Source organism: Chelonoidis abingdonii, chromosome 1 (genome assembly GCF_003597395.2).
Source record: "Chelonoidis abingdonii isolate Lonesome George chromosome 1, CheloAbing_2.0, whole genome shotgun sequence".
NCBI lineage: Eukaryota > Metazoa > Chordata > Testudines > Testudinidae > Chelonoidis > Chelonoidis abingdonii.
In genome coordinates this window covers 77,513,907-77,520,212 of record NC_133769.1, presented here as the reverse complement: position 1 = coordinate 77,520,212, position 6,306 = coordinate 77,513,907, and positions in this window count along the sequence as shown.

Here is a 6,306-nt window from a genome sequence, read left to right as displayed (position 1 = left end):
AGCTTCCCGCATTGTCTTAACAGTGTATATCACCTACAAGCCAGAGAGATTATCTCTAGAGGTGAAATTATAATTGGGGCCCTATTCAGTGCCAATTTAAATCACTGACAAAATTCTCATTGCTTTTCAAGGAGCAGAACTGGGATCTGATTTTCCATACTTGTTCAGTCCTTCGCCTCTCTGCTGAGGCTGCGAGCAGGGCTACCAATGCAAACATCAATAAACAAATAATGGGGCTGGGACCACTAACTCCTAACACAAAGGCCACTGAAAAGCCCATCAGAGAGTAATGACTTTTGATGACCAGCAGCGTTGGCTGGATTTGAACCAGTGTACTAAAAAAGAAAATCTCTTCCTGTGCTGAGATTTCCAGCACCCTAGTCTTCAAAAATAAAGTTTTTAAATGGTAGTTAATTCTGTTAAAAAAAACCATTGAAATTAAGTCTTAGTTGCATAATGGATAATACATAAACTCAAAAATTGAATATGCTAACCACTAGATCGGGGTCAGCAACCTATGGCACACATGCCAAAGGCAGCACACAAAATGATTTTGAGTGCCACTCACAGTGCCCAGGTCCTGGCCACTGGTCCTGGGGCTTTTGCTGCCATCCTAGGGTCCCAGCCACCAGTCTCCTGCCACCTAGGGTTCCGTCCACCAGCCCTGCTGCAGGACCTGGGTCCCAGCCACCAGTCATAGGGGCTCTCTTGCCATCCTGGGGTCCTGGCCTTGGCTCGGGGCTCTGCAGCCGCCCCCAGCTGTGGCCCACTGGCCCAAGCCTGGGGCAGTGTGGGGTGTAGACAGGGGCAAGAGGGGGCACAGTTCATAACCCTCACCTTAAAATTGTTCAGATTGCACAGTGCATTGCAAAAAACGGAAACCCGTTTACAGATGGGAAATATATAAAAAGTTTTTCTCAGCAATTTGGAGGTTTTGTTCAATGATTTGCCAAATAAATATGTGTATCTAGAATAAAAGAACCACCTGTCTCTGCCAGAACAATTGAGGGACGCGTAAGCGAAATGGCAGAAAACATTAACGAAAAGTGGACGACTGCTTTAAGAGAAACAGCAATGTTTAGTGTTGCAGTTGATGAGAGCGTGGATATAAACGACGTTCTATGTTTGGCATTTGTTGCAAGATATTGTGCTTCTGATGAAATCCAAGAGGAACTTTGTTGCCTAAAACCCCTGCATGGCACCACAAAGGGGGGAGATATAGCAGAAACTTTTGTAAACCATTTTGAAGAACGAGGAGTTGACATCAGAAAAATATTTTGTGTGACAACAGATCATGCTCGTGCCACGGTCGGAAAACAGAAGGGATTTGAAAAGTTACTTGAAGATCAAATTGGCCTCCCAACAGTCAAATTTCACTGTATCATCCATCAAGAAAACCTGTGCGCTAAAATTTCTAATTCAGAGCTTAATAATGTGATGAATATACTGGTGCAAATTGTGATTATCCTTGTTGTTCAATCTGCTTTGACTTGCAGGCAGTTTCAAGCACTGCTAGAAGAGATGGATAGTTTTTATAATGACATCCCACTTCACAGCAACATTCGGTGGCTAAGTTGTGGCAAGGTTTTTGTGTGCTTTATAAACTGTTTTGATGCAATCAAGGCCTTTTTGTTGGAAAAAGGACAAAACTACCACAAACTGGATGATGACAAACAGCTGTGTAAGCTCACGTTTCTAACTGATATCACCACTCACCTAAACGAACTCAACCTCTATCTCCAGGGTGCAGGGCAAATGGTTCTGGATCTTCATGAAGCTGGAAGGGATTTGTTGTAAAACAGGCAGTTTTTTCTCGGGATATTCAAACTTCAACTTTCCACTACTTCCAATATATAAAAGAGCTATTGACACGTTGCACTGTCAGTGTCAATGAGACTGGAATGTACATGCAAGAACTGGAATCAGAATTTTCTGACAGATTTCAAGATTTCCAGCGATTTGGCCCAATGATTTCTTTTCTAATTAATCCTGAAAAGTTCAACGAAAGCGACTTGGATTTGTCTGTATTTGTGGGTGCTGAAGATTTCAAAATGCAGCTCATTCCGTAAAAAGAATTGTGGGCATCACAGTTTGGAGATCTGCGGAGTGCACTTAATGCTACCAACAGAGATCATGGGGCCTATATTCTCACCTGTTGGACATCCCTGCCAGTGAAATGTATCTGTTTGAAGAAAATTGCATTTGCAATGCTTTCAGCATTTGGATCCACATACCTGTGTGAACAGGTATTTTCACAAATCTGTCCTCTGTCCCTCTCGGAGACGGTTAACAACTGATCACTCAGAAGCCTGTGTGCAGCTTAAAGTATCCAAATATGTGCCAGACATTGGAAAACTCAGCAAGGAAAAGCAAGGGCAAGGATCACACTAAACTCATAAGATCTGCATTTTAATTTAATTTTAAATGAAGTTTCTTAAACATTTTAAAAACTGTATTTACTTTACATACAACAATAGTTTAGTTATATATTATATAGAGAGAGACATCTTCTAAAAACCTTAAAATTGTATTACTGGCACATGAAACCTTAAATTAGAGTGAGTAAATGAAAGACTTGGCACACCACTTGTGAAAGGTTGCTGACCCCTGTGCTAGATAAATCAATCAAGGTATAAATAAAAATAAGTAGCCCTATCAAACATGGACAATTTGTGACACACATTTCCTTATGTGGTATATCTTCAGGTTCTACAGTCACATATGGTACAATATTTCTGTATCATGAGATATTCACTGGTTATATTACAACTGTGATATACGCAAACTCTGACTAAAATGTCACTGTTGTTTACTTCACAATTTCAATGTTGTGTGCAGCTATTAGGAAATCCTATAGTGTAACATAACCAGTGAATATCTCATGATACAGAAATCTTGCTTATTGCTGCATAAGAAGTTTTGGGCTTACCAGTTCCCTGCGTTCTCCAGGTCTCATTGACAAGAAAGAAAAAGAAACAAAGAAAGAAAGAAAGAAAGAGACCCAAGTTGCTGTGATCAAACCAAATTGGCGGTTTTTAAGGTATTTTATTAAAGCCCCACTCAATAAAGTACATGTGTGTGTGGCACATTCCACTTTAATCAAAAGAGTATTTCCCAAACAAACATTTTTCTTTTATTCAGCATTTCCAGCAAATGTTTAAGTTTGAGTTTTTCACCAGTGTAGTGCCCAGACTGTAACACAAGAACTTGTATACTATCTTAACAAGTTTATTTTTCCCAAACTCTTAAACTCATAAGCAACACTATAGAACACAATGGAGCTACTTATGAAAGTAAAAATACTGCTTGTATATTCATAGTTTTGCAGAATTGGGGCCAATCCTCCATCCTCTGAAGTCAAAAGAAATCCTGCCACTGAGTTCAGTTACATACAGGATCATGCCCTTTGTTTATAAGCAAGAGTGCCATGGAGGCAGGTAAAAAATTCAGTTCCAAAATGGTCAATAGGCATTCAATAATTTGTGAATAAATTTGAAGTTTCTAGGTCTCACTGATTTAAAGATATGAAGTGCCAAGAAAGCATGCTAACAATTTGCCAGTGGTGATTTACTCCTAATTTTCCCAGCGTCCATACCTCAGAAATTTTAAATGTAAATAGTGGGGGGGGGGAAACACACACACACTCTCACACACACACACAATCCCAATTACAAATAGGCTACTATCTCTCTATAGCAATGCCTTAAAACCGGGGTTCTCAAACTGGGGGTCGGGACCCCTCAGGGGGTCGCGAGGTTATTTACATGGGGGGTCATGAGCTGTCAACCTCCACCCCAAACCCTGCTTTGCCTCCAGCATTTATAATGGTGTTAAATAGATAAACAAGTGTTTTTAATTTATAAGGTGGGAGGTCGCACTCAGAGGCTTGCTATATGAAAGGAGTCACCAATACAAAAGTTTGAGAGCCACTGCCTTAGAATGTACTTTAATTAAAGTATATGAAATGGATGAAATCTATTCAAACCACATAAAACTTAGAGTATTCAGACATTTATGTGGAAGAAAGGCAGAACTGTTGGCAAGGTAAAATCCAACCCTTCCAAACCAGAGCTAGGGAACATGGCTGCTAGTCTCCTCACCCTACCTCCCACTTCCTTCAGGTATCACTTCAGCCTCTGAGTTGGAATAGTGGCCACAGCCCTTTTGTGCCAGTTGCACAGAGTGCTGGGGCCACTGGATTTACACTGATGTGTAATCCTGACTCATTTCCGTTATGCTGTTCTGTGAGAGCATGGGCCTGTGTTGAAGATCCTTTCCATAGCACATAGGCAATGCACAGGTGCACCTGTTTCCACAAGCACAGCTCCTATGTGGGGCTTTAGTACTGCAGAGGCCCTTATACCAGTGAATTACACCCAATAACTTTTCCTCTTCAGAATGGCATTCTGAAAGCCTGTTATTCAGTGCACTACAAAGTCATTTACGGATGAGGTAAAATTATTAAAAAAAAAAAACAAAACATCTTGGACCATTTCCTGCTCCACTGAAAAAGATGTTTGCTGCAGATTTTCAATGAGGGTCTGATCCAACTCCCATTGGCTTCAGTAGTTGGAACAAACTCTGAAATCAGGAAAAAGTCTTTTAATATGTTGTCCCAGTTGCATATCTTCATGAGTCTAATTAAAAATCTTTAAATGTCTGTACATCTAGTGTAACATAAGACTCTGGGTTAAAGCTGATTTTTATAGATATTTGTGAGTTACTTAAAAGACGTGCTGTATTTTTAACTAGTTACATTGGTATTGATTCATTGTAATTCAAGTGATCTTTGAAAATATTACAAATAAGTGCTAGGTGTTACAAAAACATTTTGTATCCAAATATAATATATCATTTACCATGTCAATCAAAACCCATCAAGTGTTCCATGATTAAATCTTTTGTAACATATTTAAACTTGTGGCATTATTTGGCAAACACTAAATGCATTAATAAGTATTGGCCCAACTCCCTGTAGATATAGAAATAAGATTCCTATCTCTTTATGCCAAAAGCTCTTGAAGACATTTTCTTTTTTGAATATTTGTCCTTCCAATATATTGCACTGTTATATAAACTTTGAGTATAGTCTAACAAATGTAAGTTATAGTTATAATTATGGTCATTGTACTCGAGTGCGGCCGGGGCTCAACCCTCTCCGGGGGATGAGGGGAGCCATGCCGGCCCGCCATGCACCGGTGGGTCCAGGAAACTAGCCCGGCAGTCCTCGCGGCAATCGCCTGCCCTGCGGGGCAAAGGGCTCAGGCCCTTGGGCAGGGCTGAGCAACAATAACAGTTTAAGGCCCAGCCCTAGGTCAGGGCGGGGCAGCAAACACTGGCTTCGGCCTTGGTAGGCCAGGGAGAGAGGGAGTCTCCCACCCCAGAATGGGTGGCAGGGGAGACGCAGGCCCTCCCCTCCACTGCGTCCCAGCCTGGGGCCCTAGCAGCGGCTAATGATCCGCTGCTCAGTCAATGGGGGTCCTGGCCACAACACACTGACATAAACTCCGGTAAGGCTGCAGCCAGACTGCAGTCAGCTGCCCCTGGGCTACTTCCGACCTCCCCCTCGGGACCTACCTGGGTCCAGACGTCGGCCTCTGCAGGGTGCACAAGCATGGGCTCGTCACAGCCGGGCCTGGGTGGTAGGTCCAGGAACTCCTCCGGGTATTCGGGCCAGGGCAGCTCCAGGGGCTCCTCAAGTAGCAGGTGCGGGGAAGCTCCAGGGGCTCCTCCAGGTAGTGGGCGTGGGGAAGCTCCAGGAGCTCCTCTGGGCAGCGGGCGCAGGGGAGCTCAGGCCAGTCGGGGCGGCCAGCCTGGGCAGCAGGAGTTTCCCAATTTCGAGCTCCCTGCGGGACGTCTGCTCTCTCCGGCTGCTGGGGCCTGACTGAGCTCTGAGGGCTGGCCTTTATAGTTCCAGGTCAGCGTCTGACCCTTTGATGGGCGGGCTCAGAGCTCCTCAGCCCAGCCCACTCTGGCCTCCGGCTGGGCTCTTCCTCCTCTGGGCTGGAGGGAAGCCACACTACCTCACTACAGTCATGAACTGGTACAGCACTAGTCAAGCACATTTTGGTTCTAGGTCCCAGTATATAATAGCTCCCATTGGCTGGGAACGGTGAACTGCAGCCACTGGGAGCTGCGGACGGCCATGCCTGCTGATGGTCAATGTAAACCAACTGTCCTGTGGCCCACCAATGGATTACCTTGACGGGCCGCAGGTTGCCCACCACTGGTCTATACACTTATTAAAACTCTAGGTGAAAACCTGGCCCCACTGAAGTCAACATACGTTTTACCATTGAATTCACT